Below are 15,634 nucleotides of genomic sequence, written 5' to 3'. Positions count from 1 at the left end.
GCGGCGGGGGACGCGCGGCCGCCACCGGGGCGCGGCGCGGAATGAATGGGAAGCCCGGGGTGCGGGGTCTGGCCGGGAAGCCGGCCCTCCGCTCCCTGAACGGCTGTTTCTGTTCCCTTTTTCCGCTTTCCCCTTGCCCTGCCTATGCCGGGGCTCGCGGCTAGGAAGAACTGGCACACTGTTCAGGGTCCCGTTTGATCCTCGGATGCGGTGCCTTTAGGATTTCTCGCTCTTGGCTTAACGCTAAATCTGCCCCTTCCAAGGCCGCAAATTAACTTGCGTCTGTTTTACTTCCTATTGCTCTAATTAAGGAAATTTTGTGCAGAAAAGTCATCGAAAGTGGTACTCTTGATCACGTAGCTTGCATGGTTTAGATGTTACGAATTTCTTTAAAGTTATGCTGTCTGTATTATAACATAACACATTGACTGGTTTTACATTTACCTATTTGGGTTTTTTCAGAAGCTTCCACTCTTTCTATTTGGGTCAGTCTGTGTCCTGTATACTTGGGTTAAGATCTTGTAAAGGTGATGCCTTCCGTTTGTCAAGAGCCAATTTTATATATCACATACCCTGGACTTTGCCATTTTTGCCACCTCCGTTTCTGCCTGAGGACACATTACCGAAACTAAAAATTACATACAAATTAATGATACTGTTTTAAATAAGAAATGAAGGGTCTCTTTCAAATCTTGGCAATTACTACATCACACTAAAAAGTGTATTTTGGCTGTGCTCAACTTAGATTATTGGCGTTTAAGACATTTATAAACCATCCTGGGTTATAAATACATTTTGCTCAGAAAGTTTTGGATTGCTTTGAGATGAACAAATAGAGCAGTAGAAAAAAATATGTTTAGTGGGACTTTCTCTTATTAATGAAAGTGATCATCTAAAATCTAAAAGCGACTGAAGCCAAGACTTTAAACTCTTTCAGGATTCCTGGGTGGCTTTGCAGGGTAGGCCTCCGACTTCTGCTCAGGTCATGATCTCATGGTTTGTGGGGTCGAGCGCAGTGTTGGGCTCTGTGCTGACAGCTCAGAGTCTGGAGCCTGCTTAGGATTCTGTTTCCCTCTCTTTGCCCCTCCCCCACTCACACTCTCTCAAAAATAAACCTTAAAAAAAAGACTTTTAAAGACTTCTCAGATTATTAGCGGATGTAAAATTAGGAGGCTAAACTGATTAGACTCTAAATTCCATATTATTCTTTAGAAAAGGTGAATTTGACAGTCCTATTCAGATTATTTNAATAGCTGTTAGGATGGGTGCCACCTAACAACTGTTAGTGTTTTTTCTTGCTGGAAAATTTTTTTTAATTTTTTAATGTTTATTTATTTTTGAGAGAGAGACAGAGAGAGTGTGAGCAAGGGAGGGGCAAAGAGAGTTCTGAAGTAGGCTCCAAGCTCTGAGCTGTCAGCACAGAGCTGGACATGGGGCTCGAACCCACAAACAGTGAGATCATGACCTGAGCCGAAGTCAGATGATTAACAGACTGAGCCACCACCCAGGTGCCCCATTGCTGGAAATTTTCAAGAGGAATGTTGTTTGGTTTGAGGAGGAAGAAGTAAAAGAGAAAAACACTCATTGTCTTCTCCAGTACCAGCTCAGGTCTCACAGTACCTCAGGCAGAGTTCGTCAGTAGCTCCATCTTGGGCATACAGATAGCTTGTGTGATACAGATAGCTGTGGTGTTGGCTGAGGAAAAAAGGTCAGGTTTGAGTCAGGAACATTGGGCTTTTGACACAGAATGGTGTTTAGTGAGCTTTTTAAAAAGTCTCTGAAACCCCCTAGTTTTACAAATAAAGAAACTGAAAGACTTTGATGCTTATGCTGTCATAGACTGTTACTACAAAATCTAGGCCATTTTCCTTTTTCATGCGGTTTTAGCTTCGGCTACTTGTTAGAAGAAACGTTCTTTCACTCATTGCTTGATCACTCATTCATTCAGGAAGTCTTTGCAGAATTTGTCACACACACTGTAGGTGCTTTATTATAGGGGGTAAAAGAATGGGAGCCTTAGTCTGCCTTTATAGAGATTACTACTGCCTAATAGGAGAGAAGAGCTTGCAAAAAGGAATAACTGTTGAATGAAATGAAACTCCTTTTATTCTCTTACAGTTAGAGGTTTGCTCATGGCACAAGGGTGCCAGAGATTGGGAGGTCCCTTTCAGCAAAGGTGATCTTGTTAGCCTTCAGGAAGTAATTGGTATTTGAGCAGGGCCTTAAAGCGTGGTCAGGACTGAAAGAAATGAAAACATTTTATTTGGGAAAAGGCAGGAGCAAAAAGGGAAAAGCATGAAGCATGCAGGGTGAGAAAAGAGACACCCTGTAAAATGTTTTCTAAAGAGCCCAGAACCAGCATTAGGTGCTTTTAAAAATGCAGACTAATGGATCCTACTAGAGACCTATTAATAGAATTGGTTTTGGGCTCCAGATTCCACATAATTTAACAAACTAACAATAAGAATAACACTCTGGATTATTCTTCTATTCCTCAAAGTTCAGACATCTGGCAAGAGAAGTCTTCAGGTAGCTGAAAGCTACTCTTCCCTCCAGAGAGTCTGTTGTAGAAGGTTGGGGGTAGATAATGAGTCCCAACCCATAATTCCTTTTGATAATCAATTTCCTTCCTAACTTATGTCCCTTAGCAATCCATCAGAGGTCACTAGTAAGATGAGTACAGTCATCAAATCCTAGGTTATTAGAATTTAAAGGGGAACTTGCAGACAGTCTCAGTGTTTTGCTGTCTTTTCTCACACAAGGACAGCACCCCCATAAAGCAGCAGCAATTGCCACAGTTACTGTCCTGGATGAAATGCAGTCGGGAGTCATCTGTGGGTTTATAAGTGCTGCCTTCCAGATCCCTCCTCCTCAGATAATTAAGAGTTGGCTGAATTACTGTTCACCACCACTGGAACATGTTGCTTTTTTTCTTGGGACAATTTTAAAAGCAAATACCAGCTCGTTTCAGGAGGCGGCTTTATTTAGTATGTCCCTTAACTCTGTGAGTAAGCTGTTGATGAGAGAGAAGAAATGAGAAAGCTTGTAATTATCGAGTTCCTACAGAATAAATTACTTTCCTTGTGGGAGAACTAAGGTATCATTTTCCTGCAGCATTCAATGCTAATAGTTTAAATAGTGAACTGTTGGGGGTGTTTGAGTTAATAACCATAGCTCCAGAATCACATTCAACACATTTATGTATTTGCAGATCATTTAATCTTGCTTACTGTCTGAACACTGAAATTGACCTAGAAAAAATAAAGAAGATAATTGATATCATTCACTCCACAAGTTTTCTTGAATACAGTACACTTAAAAGGCCAAATATTGTATCCCATGACTAATTGTGGCAGGAATTGAGAAGAAAGAGAAATCCGCGTGACAGGATTTGTTGGGAAGAAAAGTGCTTTGGAATAGGTGAAAGGAGGGTACATCCCTGGAAGGGAGGGGTGGATGACAGGCAGGGAGAAAAGACCACATGAGATGGTGGCAGGTATGGGAGCGGTGATGAATGAATGCCATCAGAAAAAAATGTACTTCCAGAATCTGGGACAATTGTAAAAATACAGATTTCTTGTCTTTCACCTATGTACTTGAATCAGTTCCTCCCGGGAGAAGCCCAGTATATATATATATGTATGTGTGTGTGTGTATTTTTTATTCATTTTGAGAGAGAGAGAGAGAGAGAGAGAGAGAGAGAGAGAGAATCCCAAGCAGGGCCCACACTATCCGCACAGAGGCTGATGCAGGGCACAAACCCATGAACTCCCAGATCATGACCTGAGCCAGAATCAAGAGTCAGACACTTGGAGGCTTACCTGCCTGAGCCACCCAGGCAACCCAAGTTGTATATGTAACAGGTGCTCCAGGTGATTCTTTCTGGAAAAACACAGGGAGTATTTTATAAGCTCTACTCCTCCTTTCCAAAGGTATTTATTTCTGGAAAGTTTGAGAAACCTGGGAGAGGATTCTGGAGGAGTGTTAATTAAGATCTTTGAACTTGGGCTCCAAGGCAATTTCAGAGGCCTCTGAGTAAGAACATTTACCTGAACAAAAACAGGGTTTAGGAAAGGGAAGGAATTGGTGTATTTAAGAAAATTCAGTGAGGAAAAACTTGACTCTGACATTGTAATGCGAGTATAGCAGTGTGGATAAATGTGGTGTCATGTTGATTTTGATGATGTTTACTAATGGAAAAGTGAGGCAATTATTTTCTGATTTTTTGGAAGGAGGAAGAAGGAAGTATCTATATTTGCTTAAATTCTTTTTTTTAAATTTTTTTTAAGGTTTACTTATTTTTGAGAGAGAGAGAGACAGAGCGTGATTGTGGGAGGGGCAGAGAGAGAGGGAGACACAGAATCTAAAGCAGGCTCCAGGCTTTTAGCTGTGCCCAGCGTGGGGCTCGAACTCATGAACTGTAAGATCATGACCTGAGACAAAGTTGGCTGCTTAGCCACTTGAGCCACCTGAGTGCCCCTATATTTGCTTAAATTCTAATCAGGATTTATATACTTGAAAATGGTTATTATACTCGAATAAATACTGAGAAACTCAAGGATGATGTGCATGGGTATTTGGCTCTGTGCTAAACTTACTTGTACTTTCACGAAAAGCAGCTAAAATGTTTTGAACTTCTTGTTAGAATAGGTGAAAACCAACCTTCCCACAGGATGGAATAAGACTCAAGTGGATGATTTCAGCTGTCCTCTTATCTCTAGCTGGTGTCAAAGCAACACTTAACATACCGGTTACCGTGAATTCAGTGTCAGGGATGTGGGCAGGAGGGCTTAGGGCAAAGGGGGATAAAGAAAATTACTACTGTCATTTGAATGTCTCCCCAGAATACTTTTTTCTCCTTCCAGTATCAAAAAAATGCCTGGTGGTGGGGAGAGGGGGGACCACCTGGGTGGCTCAGTCACATTCAGCTCAGGTCATGATTTCAAGGTTCTCGGGATGGAGCCTCGCATCTGGCTTCGTGCTAACAGTGCGAAGCCTGCTTGGGACTCTCTGTCTCTACCTCTCTCTCTCTGCCCTTCCCCCACTTGTGCTTTCTCTCAAAATAAATAAATTTTTTTTAAATGCCTGGGCCCACTCAGATCTTCTGAATTTTAACTCGTGGGGCCTGAGCATCCGATGATTCTGAGGTATGGCCAGGACGGACAGCCTCTTACCACACAGGTAGACGGACAGCTCGTGAGGAGATTTGTTTTACTAAATGCGTAGCAGCAGCCTGCCAGAAATTTTCTTACCAGTGTGTTGATTCTCATGCCTCCAAAAGTTAGATTCTGCTATCAGATTATAAGGGATTGTGCCGAGAGGAAAAATTTTAAACCATTTTTACTCCAGCTTTAGAATCCGAGTAGTGTGAGAAGTCTAGGAAAGTCCCAAGTTACAACGCAGACAGAAGTACAGGAAAGAATTGTTGCAGCAGGATGTCCGGAGCGCCCCTCACTCTTGCCCCGCCTGTTCCCACTGTCTTCCGGGCCCCAGCTCTTTGAGCTTCCAGTCCTTGAGCAGACTAAAGTGCTTTGCAGAGTCTAAAGATACCTTGAATATAATAGTTTTGTATTTCCTTTTTATGTTTTGCTGTCATGGATATGAATCATCATCTAGGGACTACTGAAAGAAGGTGATCTTTCAAATCTTTATAGGTCACACAGGGGTACTGAGACATATTCTGGAATTTGTTTCTCTTTCAGGTACTTCATTCTGAATTTTATTTAGGAAAACGGTCATGATGAATTTTTAAATTAAATTTTTAGAAAATTACTGGAATAACGCATGGCCACTAATAAAAATCTTTTGTCCTCAAAACATTTTTCTTACGCTTTGTGTTCTAACCAAAATTCCATCAGGAAAATGTCTCAGCCACACTGAGATACCACCTCACGCCAGTCACAGTGGCTAAAATGAGCAAATCAGAGAACTCTAGATGCTGGCGAGGATGTGGAGAAACGGGCACCCTCCTACACTGTTGGTGGGAATGTAAACTGGTGCAGCCCCTCTGGAAAACAGTGTGGAGGTTCCTCAGGAAACTAACAATAGAACTCCCCTGTGACCCAGCAATAGCACTGCTAGGAATTTACCCAAGGGATACAGAAATGCTGATGCATAGGAGCACATGTACCCCAATGTTCATAGCAGCACTCTCCACAATAGCTAAAACATGGAAAGAGCCTAAGTGTCCATCACCAGATGAATGGATCAAGAAGATGTGGTTTATCTATACCATGGAATACTACATGGCAATGAGAAACAATGAAATCTGGCCACGTGTAGCAACATGGATGGACCTTGAGGGTGTTATGCTGAGCGAAATAAGTCAGGCAGAGAAGGACAGATATCATATGTTTGCACGTATAGGAGGATTAGGAACTTAATGGAGCACCGTGGGGGAGAAAAAGGGGGGAAATGGTGGGGGAGAGGGAGGGAGGCAAACCATGAGAGACTCTTGAATGCTGAGAACAAACTGAGGACTCATGGGTGTGGGGGGGAGGGGGGAGATGGGCATGGAGGAGGGCACTTGTGGAGATGAGCACTGGGTGTTATATGGAAACCAACTTGACAATAAACTATTTGTTAAAAAAAAAATGTCTCAGCATTTGGCAAGTCCGTTTAATCTAAAGACGTACCTTTCTTTAGCACAGGAAAACTTTCTGTTATTTTTTGGATTATTTTATCAACTCTGTCATCTCTTGTTCTCATGTTCTTAAACTCCTGTTAGACAGATTGTTGGCCATGTGGCTCTATCCTGTGCCTCTTCAGTCATTTTGTAATGTCTTTATCTCATCCATTTTCTGAGTTTTTCTTAATATTTCGATTTTGCAGTCATTTCAAATTTCTAGGGGAACTTAGGTGGCTCAGTCAGTTAAGTGTCCCACTCTTGATTTTGGCTCAGATCATGATCTCACACTTTGTGAGATCAAGCCCCACATTGGGCTGTGTGCTGACAGCACAGAGCCTGCTTGGAATTCNGTCTCTCTCTCTCTCTCCTAGAAATAAATAAAATATTTTAAAAAAATTAAATTTCTAGACATATTCTAATTCTCTGTGGCTTTCTTTTTTCCATAAAAGCTTATTTTGTGTCCATAATACTCTCCTGTAGCTTTACATATATGTAGATATGTAAAGCTTGTTTCTCCCACAGGCCTCTCCTAAGGGGAGAGCAGTTTACAGGTTCTGTAGGTGGGAGGGTGTGGTGGGTGGACAGGCAGGCTTCCCTAGGGCAGGTTGGAGACCTCTACCTTTGCCAAAACTGGGAAGGCTTCTTCTGTGTTTGCTAATTTGTTTAACTCCTCACCCTACTTTTAAAAATATTCTTGAGGTCAGAATTCGACCTTGATCTGCTCTGCTTTTCTTTCTTTTTTTTTTTCCAAGTTTTTATTTTTAGTAATCTCTACACCCAGCGTAAGGCTCAAACTCAGTGATCTTGAGATCAATAGTCTCATGCTCTTCTGAGTCAGCCAGGGGCCCCTGGTCCACTTTTCTTTTGGATCTGCCATCCTTGGGAGCCCTCCCCAGGCACATCTCCCACTTTTCTTTGAAGCGTTCTCTGGTTCTGTCCCCCAGGCAGAAGCCACCCTTGCTGGCTTGTGTCCGTCTGAGAGACAGGAAGCAGGGGGCTGCGCACAGCTGTTTCAAAAGCCATTCTTGAATGAACTACCCTAACAATTGCCCCTCCGCTTCTCCTGCCCTTTCTCTCTGTTGACTCCACTTGGAGTTTCTTCACAGCTCCCCTGGGAGGGACCATATTTAATGCACCTTTGGTAACTTGTATTATTACGTTTTCCTCCCCCCTGGTTTCTCTGCTGATGCAAACCTGTCTGTTTCTGTCTGCCTGGAATTCTTCCAAATTCTTGGCCCCCTGATGGCATCCTTTCTTGTCTTCTCATATTATGGTTTCATTCTTTTTAAAAATTTGGATACACTTAGTTTATTCCTGAAAGCTCCTGTGAAGGAGACAGTAAATGTATGTTCTTCGTCATGCCTAGTGACCTAATGAGTATATGTAACATATAAATTCCTATTTTTTAAAATTATTTGTTTCAATTCCCACTTTAAAAATAAGTGGTAAGTAAGAATAGAGATTTTAAAGCCATTTACAGTTTCAGTTCAGACTGTGAAAGACAATTCTTTCCTATGTGTGCCTTTAACTATTCAAGCAAGGCCATGGAAATTTATATGTGAATATTGTTTTCCCCCATTTTAAGTGATTGAAAATCTTTTGTTGGTTTTGTGAAATATATGCAAACTGGCTATACAATTTCATTTCAATATAAGCTAGTACAGGGGTCTGCAAACCTTTCCTGTAAAGAGCCAGGTAGGAAATGCTTTAGGGCCATATGTCTGTGTCACAACCACTCCACTGTACCGTTGCGTGTGGAAGCAGCCACAGACAGGACGTAAACTTTACTTATGGACACTGAAATTTGAATTCATATAGTTTTCCCATGTCATGAACTATTATGGGTTTTTTTTTCAAACATTAAAAAATGAAAGATCACAGGCAATACAAAACCAGGGTGCCAGCTAGATTTGCCTCATGGGCTGTAATTTGTGGATCCCTGGTCACAAAGGAAAATGCCTGTACTGTCAGCAGATTTTTCCTGTTAGCTTTCACATTTAACGCACCATTTTGGGGGCATGATGTAGTAACATGGACTTCATGTCTCAGTGGAGGGCAGTTCCACCACATTCTGTTAGTTTCTACCATGTCACATTTCACTTTGAGCTAGAAAAAGCCCAGTTTGTGGAAATGGTTTGTGGATATGGTCAACCAACTTCACAGTTGAGCACCAATTAAAATGGTTAACCTACGCTCTTGTCGTGGAGAGATTTCTTCTTCCTTAGGGATATTTTCTAGATGAATCTGATATGACTGAAGGTATGGCTGAGCCTGGAAAACATCGTGGTGTTCTTGTATAGCCTGCTGCCTGGTGAAGAAAGGTCGTTTGGATTGTCACACTGTCTAGGTGCTGGTATTTTTAGACACGTTCGGTTGAGAGCCCTGACCTTCACTCGGTGTCTCCAGTACTGCCGTGCAGGCTGTTACACTGCCTTGTACACTGTGTGCCGTGCCAGTGCGCGTGCCCTGAGGGCAGTGACATCGGCAGATGGAGGAGGTGGAATTCGACCTCTGTTCAGTCCTGTGTATGCTGGCAGGGCACCATTGCAGTTGTCCTGACTGTCTGTGCTGTCAGAGATGCTGATGAGCATGAGTCCAAGGTGCAAGGAACTTTCTCCAGAGCCAGACCTCTCAGTAATTGTGCAATCTTGAAAAACTGTGTACTTATCTCTTAACCTCAGTATCTGTTTCTGTGAATACAGTACCTCCTTTGCCAGATTGTTGGAAAGAGCAATGAAAACACATGGAACTAGTATGGCATATGCCAGACTTTCAAAAATGAACAGCCTTCTCTTTAAACCAAGAAAGTGAGCTCCACTACATATGATAGAATAGCTAACATTTAACTCACCAGTTAGGATGTATATTTAGTTTAACTCAATCCTCACAGTAACCCAGTGAAGTACATGAGAATAATCCCCAGCTGAAGAAACTGAGGCACAAAACGGTGAATAACTTGTTCAGGGTCCTGTTAGTAAAAGGAGGAGCTGGGATTTGAAGCGAGGCAGCCTAACTTGAGTCCCTGTGTTTAAGACTGTTTTTGCCTCTGCAAAACTGTAGCCCGACCTTAGTGAGAAAAGTTGAAGTTTTGGCCATAGGGGTTTCACAGACGAACATACCAGATTGCCGAGTGCTCCAGGCTTACCTGTTACATTTGGTCAGTAGTGTTCAACAACAGAAATTTGAAGACTGGACATTGGCTAAAATACTTAACCTTCGCTATGAAGTCATATCATCCTGAATTGCACTTAGAATCCAGCCCCTAGGATTAGGAATTAACGTACTACACGTCCACCCTCCTACACAAAATTTGAAGGCGGTATGTGCGTTTATCAGGTCGACCTGCCTACTGCCCCAAAGAGAAGGTCCCAGCTACAGTCTCACAAAATTCTAGATAGTTACATTTCATAGTGACTCAGGACAAGTCACTTAAACTTAGGAACCTTAGTGTCCTCATCTATGAAAGAGCCAAGGAGTTTTTGAGAGGGTAACGGAGATCACAAGTCAAAGTACTTAGTAAAACGCTCTACCAGTGTAAGGCAGTTCTTCCGTCAGTGATTGACAGGATTCCTTGGGACTTTGCTGTCTCTTGGCATCTTTTCTTAGTGTATGTATGTATGTATGTATGTATGTATGTATGTATGTATGTATGTGGTTAATTACCCTAAGAAGCCTAATGAAAATTAACTACTGAACAAGGGAAGTAAGCTTTCTGAAGTGTTTCAACACACGGCCAGCAGATGGCAGCACAGGATTGCTGTTTTCATGATGGCTTCCTGTGACGTCTGTCCTTTACAGTTTCTGTATACTCTGCTCTTTGAGGTTTCCTTGGGCCCGGGGTTGGTCAGCTCCAGCAGCTTCCCAGGTGTGTATGCAGATTATCCTGGTTTTTGTTTAGTTTTTGCCCAAGCCACAGTTTCAGGAGACTAAACTTGTGAGAGAAATTATTCACAGACGGAATGGTTTGGGCAAACTCCAGAATATGCAACTGCTGGGTAACTAGAGAAACATTATGTGGAGCAATGTCTTTCTGTTGTGATTTCTAAGTGCTGTTAGGACTGCTTGGAATGGTAGGCCCAGTCGGTTTGGGTCTCAAGTGTTAGGATTCTCATGCAGCATTCTGATTATGGTGTGAAGCTGTTTCATTAAGTCTTGATCATTTCCCTCTGATGGTTGGCACTCAGGAACTTATACTGTAGTCTGCCTGTTGCTTTAGAAGTATGTATAATTGGTGATATGAGGAGAAAAATTTTATTCTATATTTAGTGATTAGCTCACTTTGTTTTCTAGGAAAGGGATGACTAAATGGGGATGTTTATATACTACCACTGTATTTCAGAAATACAGTGAATTCTCTGGCAACTCTTTTCAAAGGCTATTATGAGGAAGGGAAGAGTTATTTGTTCCTATAAAGTAAAATAGCAGTGAGGTATTCATGCAAGGAGTGAAGATACCTGGTTCTAAATGTATATGGAAATAAGCTTTTAGAAAAAGGAAAAGGCAGGAGTGGCCTGCCTATCCTAACTAGGCATAAGAAATCTATTTTGACCTGTCTATTGCCTGTATAAGTTACATAATGTGTACCACATTGAGGATGATGACTGACACTTTTTCTAGGAAAGTGCATGGGGGAAAAAACAATACAATATGGGGTCAAATCAAAAATACCCATCTCCAGGGGCACCTGGGTGGCTCAGTCAGTTAAGCATCTGACTCTTGACTTCAGCTCAGGTCAGGATCTCACACATGATTCGCGAGTCAAGCCCTTCATGGGGCTCCGCGCTAGCAGCACAGAGCCTGCCTGAGATTCTCTCTCTTCCTTCCTCTCTCTGCCCCTCCCCGGCTCACGCTCACTGTCTCTCAGAATAAATAAGCATTTAAAAAAAGTGACTTCCTTGTACTGAGAAGAACTTAGAAAAAAAAATACCCATCTCTAAGTACATCTAAAACTTACCTACAAGCCAGTCTGAGTGCCAAATAAAGTTTAGCAGAAGTTTTTGTCGAGATTTCATACTTTTCAGTATCTTGATTACCACGGGAACGAATTATTTATACCGTCTCACCTGAGGAAATTGGCTTTGGCTGTTGAGTACCCTGGACCTTTGGGGATCCTTTTAAAATGCCATATAGCAATCCCTATTATGAGACTGACGCGCTGCCCGCTGCGCTAAGAAGGCACCTTAGCAATCCCTATTATGGCATAAAACTTAAGCTAGGATGGCTTAAAATCTTGAAATTGGGCATGTATTTATACGTGGGAAGAATTTGTTTTTAATTCTCTGAAAGAAAAAAAATGAATGTTATTTTTTTTTAATAACAGGTGAGAAACAGTGAGAATTGATACGAAGTCATTTTTCCACTGTATAAAGGGCATAATAAGAGCCCTTAACTCCTAGGATTGTTAAGAGAATTAACTGAAAATGCAGTTAGAGCAAGAAGAATTTGTAAATGGTGCATGTTAAGTATTCAGTAATCCTTAGCTGTCACTGGCATCATTTTTTAGGATGGGGAGAAAGACAGATGCCCCATAATCTTTAGCTTTCTTACGTTCTCACATTTTATAGCCTTACTACATTGTAGTCCTTATGTGGGTCTAAGCCCTGGTTGGCACTGTGTTTTAAGAGCAAAACTAGTAGTTGAAATGTTTTGGTTTTTTCCCCCCTGGTACATAACAAAAAGGTTTTATTACAGCGTGGGGACAGGGCCCAGGGGCAGAAAGAACTGCTATGTGCGAAGTCTTTATGTGTTCGCTTTTAGTTATTAATTCCCTAGCTTGGGATTTTGCACTTGCTTTGACATGTCTGTCTGTTACCAGGAAGTTTTGGTAAATACAGCCTTAAGAAATAGTTATTTAAGCTCAGATGTTCTTGGGACTAGGAACAGAAAAGAAAAGCCAAACACATGGGGGGAAAATGAGTTGGGATTTCCCTAAATCCCTCCTTTCTTTTGTCTCAACTTTATGACAAGAATCTTTTTGAAGTATAGAAAATCTAGGTTGGATATTAAAAATATAAAGACAGAGGTAAGGGAAGATTACCCATGATTTGGGGGTAGTTATAGTCTCTGCAGCAGCATGGAGACAGCTTTACAGCAGTGATCACCGAGCTTTTGTGACCATATGTGCTACCAGTTTAAAACAAATTTAGTTATGTGCTCTGTGTTTGTATGAGTTGTATACATGTCTGCTTTCAATCTATTGTATCATTTTTTTTAATGTTTTATTTATTTCTGAGAGAGAGTGAGCGAGTAGGGGAAGGTCAGAGAGAGGGAGATACAGAATCCGAAACAGGCTCCAGGCTCCGAGCCAGCTGTCAGCACAGAGCCCGACGCGGGGCTCGAACCCACAAACCGCGAGATCATGACCTGAGCCGAAGTCGGAGGCTTAACCGACTGAGCCACCCAGGTGCCCCTATTGTATCATTAAAAAAATAGATTTTTAATATTTAATTTTGAGAGGGCACAAGGGGAGGAGCAGAGAGACAGAGGACCTGAAGCAGGCTCTGCACTGACAGCAGAGAGCCCAATGCAGGGCTCCAACTCAGAAACAGTGAAATCATGACTTGAGCCGAAGTCATATGCTTAATCAGTGGAGCCACCCAGGCGCCCCTAATGTTTTATTTTATAAGAAATGTTTTAGACTCATATCTTTATTTTTATCCTTACAATAATCCTGGTCATATAAAGATATAAAACACATGTTTTTAGGATGGATAAAAGCAGGTTGATGGCAGAGATAACTAAGTCGTTAGCTAATGGCATGCAACAAGTAGAAAATCAGTCCTACACATATGCATAATTATTTCTGTATCTCTACATCTTATGTGTTTAGTAAACGAAACATGAATTCATCCTGAAGTCTCTGACTCTAGCTCAGTACCACATGATTCATTCTAGCCTTTTTTCCTCTCTGTCAGTGAGAATTAAGGTTCCCATCATTCACTACCCATTTACATGTTCAACCCCAGTATATATGAAGCAGTTTGAAACTGTTAATGCCTACTACACTTGTGAGAAACTTTGCTAACTGGAATACAGTTCCTTTAGCCTTGAGCCATGTAGTTTCCCATTAAAAACTGTTTTTCAAAATTACTCCGATCATAGCTCCTTTTTTACTGAACCCCTTTTGTGAGGTTGCCATACATTTATTTGTAATACAGTTAGAGTCATTTGTCAGTCTGCATTCCCTCTGGAGATCATTCCATCCCCTGGTTGATATTTTAAATTTGTACATATTAAAGTGTCCTTTTGACAGCTGTTTGGATTTTGACACATGCATAGGATTGTGTCTCTACCACTCTAGGACTATACAGATCAGTCCCATCATCCCAAGTACTCCCCTAGTTAGCCCCCGCTCCCCTCCATCCCCTGGCAACTACGAATCTGTAGTATTGCCTTTTCCAAAATGTCACATGAACACAGTCACATAATATGCAAGTTTTAGGATCTGGCTTCTTTCACTTACCGAATGCACTTGAGACCCATCCATGTTGCAAGGATGACTCTTGAAGATCGACAGCTTGATCCTTTTCACGGCTGGATACTGTGTTATTTGCAGTTGTTTATCCATTCCCACGGTGAAGGGCATCTTAGTAGCTTCCAGTTGGGGGTGATTATTAATAAAACTGCTTCTTAACATTTGTGTACATATTTTTTTGCAGGAACATAAGTTTTCAGTTCACTTAGGTAAAATATCCAGGGTCACGAGTTCTGGGTCATACATCAGTCCATGCTTTATAAAAACCTGCCAGATTGTCTTCTGGAGGGGCTGTACCTGGGAAGTTTGAGAACAGTAGGTATCATTTCTTATTTAAATATTTGATAGACCCACCAGGGAAGGCCACAGGGCCTGGGCATGATAAGTGGATATCCTCGCTGCCCTACTTGAACTACTCGCATCGAGCTTGAGGGGCGGGAGCAACTAGCCCCGGGACAGGAATGGCACCGACCACGCTGTGCTTACCTAAGTTCAGTACGTTTCGTGAGCAGAAGCTTCTGTTTGTTGTATGCCTTTGGTCTGTATCCAGAGCACTGACATAGTTGGTTTTGACAGCTCTGTTTAGGCTTACAGTGCCTTTGGGGGAGAGGCTACGCGGGCTTCCTCACGCCCTCCGTATCCAGAGTCTCCTGCGTCAGCGTTCTTCCCTCTTGTACCACCCCCACCCCGCCGCCAGCAAACTAAACATGTGTAATAGCCTCCAAAAATTCTCTCGCGTCCATCTCTAGCCACTGCATTTCTCTCCCTTTGAGGGCAGAGTTTCCTCGGAATATGTCTCTCATCTCTTCCTGTTTCCTTTTTTCCCCACGACTCCACCAAAAATTGGAAATGGCTGTTGTTAGAGTCACTTAAGTTTTCCATGTTACTAAATCCGGATGGTCTGTCTTTCTTCTGCTTGAACTGTCAGTAGCACTTGACACAAGAGGGAACTACTACTTCATGGATGAAACACTTTCTTGACTTCGTTTCCAGGAAGATCATGCTCCCCTTATCCTTCTATTTCTCTGGCTTATCGTCCTCAGATTTTCACCACATCTTCTCCAGTTTGCCGCAGAGCTCAGTCCTTCGACCTGTTTCTTTTCTCTCTAAACTCCCTTTAGTCTCAAGTGTCCAGTAACTTCTCCTAAATGTTTATTTCCAGTGTGTCCCTCTCTCCTGAACTTCATTCGTATCTAATTGCTAAGCTCTGATTTTCTGCAAACCCCGTCAAATCTTCCTAGCCAGTATTGGCACCTTCATCTTTCTGGTTGCTCTGCTGGCAACGCTCAGGACCTTATTTTCCACTCTTTCTCTCACAAACCACATCCAGGTTATCCCCAAAACTTACTGGCTCCAATTTTAGATTTATTCAGAATCCATTCACTTTAAGTGCTGTCACTAGTCCAGGCTACCACTGTCTTTCGCCTGGATGGTTGGAATCGTCCACTAATGGCTTTTCTATGTCTGTCCTTATTTCGTACATTGTAGTGTATTTTTAATACATCAGCCAGTGAGTTTTTTTTTTTTTTTTT

The 15,634-nt window shown here is 42.0% G+C and overlaps 1 long non-coding RNA gene across 2 annotated transcripts in view; it reads right to left on the bottom strand.

The window, feature by feature from the left end:
- The window catches only part of LOC144224813 (uncharacterized), a 37,292-nt gene extending 22,384 nt beyond the window's left edge, over nucleotides 1-14,908 (bottom strand). The window contains exons 1-3 of one of the 2 annotated variants that reach the window (XR_013333152.1): nucleotides 14,589-14,908; nucleotides 14,091-14,399; nucleotides 1,352-1,695 (exon numbers count right to left, since the gene is read on the bottom strand). This is a non-coding gene — a long non-coding RNA (uncharacterized LOC144224813). Of the gene's footprint in view, nucleotides 1-1,351; nucleotides 1,696-14,090; nucleotides 14,400-14,588 lie in introns of those variants that run through there. The other variant, XR_013333153.1, reaches the window with a different exon arrangement.
- Between the last annotated feature and the right edge of the window lie 726 nt (nucleotides 14,909-15,634).

This window comes from Crocuta crocuta, unplaced genomic scaffold, assembly GCF_008692635.1.
Source record: "Crocuta crocuta isolate KB4526 unplaced genomic scaffold, BGI_CrCroc_1.0 scaffold112, whole genome shotgun sequence".
In the NCBI taxonomy this organism is placed as follows: Eukaryota; Metazoa; Chordata; class Mammalia; order Carnivora; family Hyaenidae; genus Crocuta; species Crocuta crocuta.
Note: the sequence above shows the minus strand (reverse complement) of the source record. Positions and strands in the feature narration are given on the sequence as shown.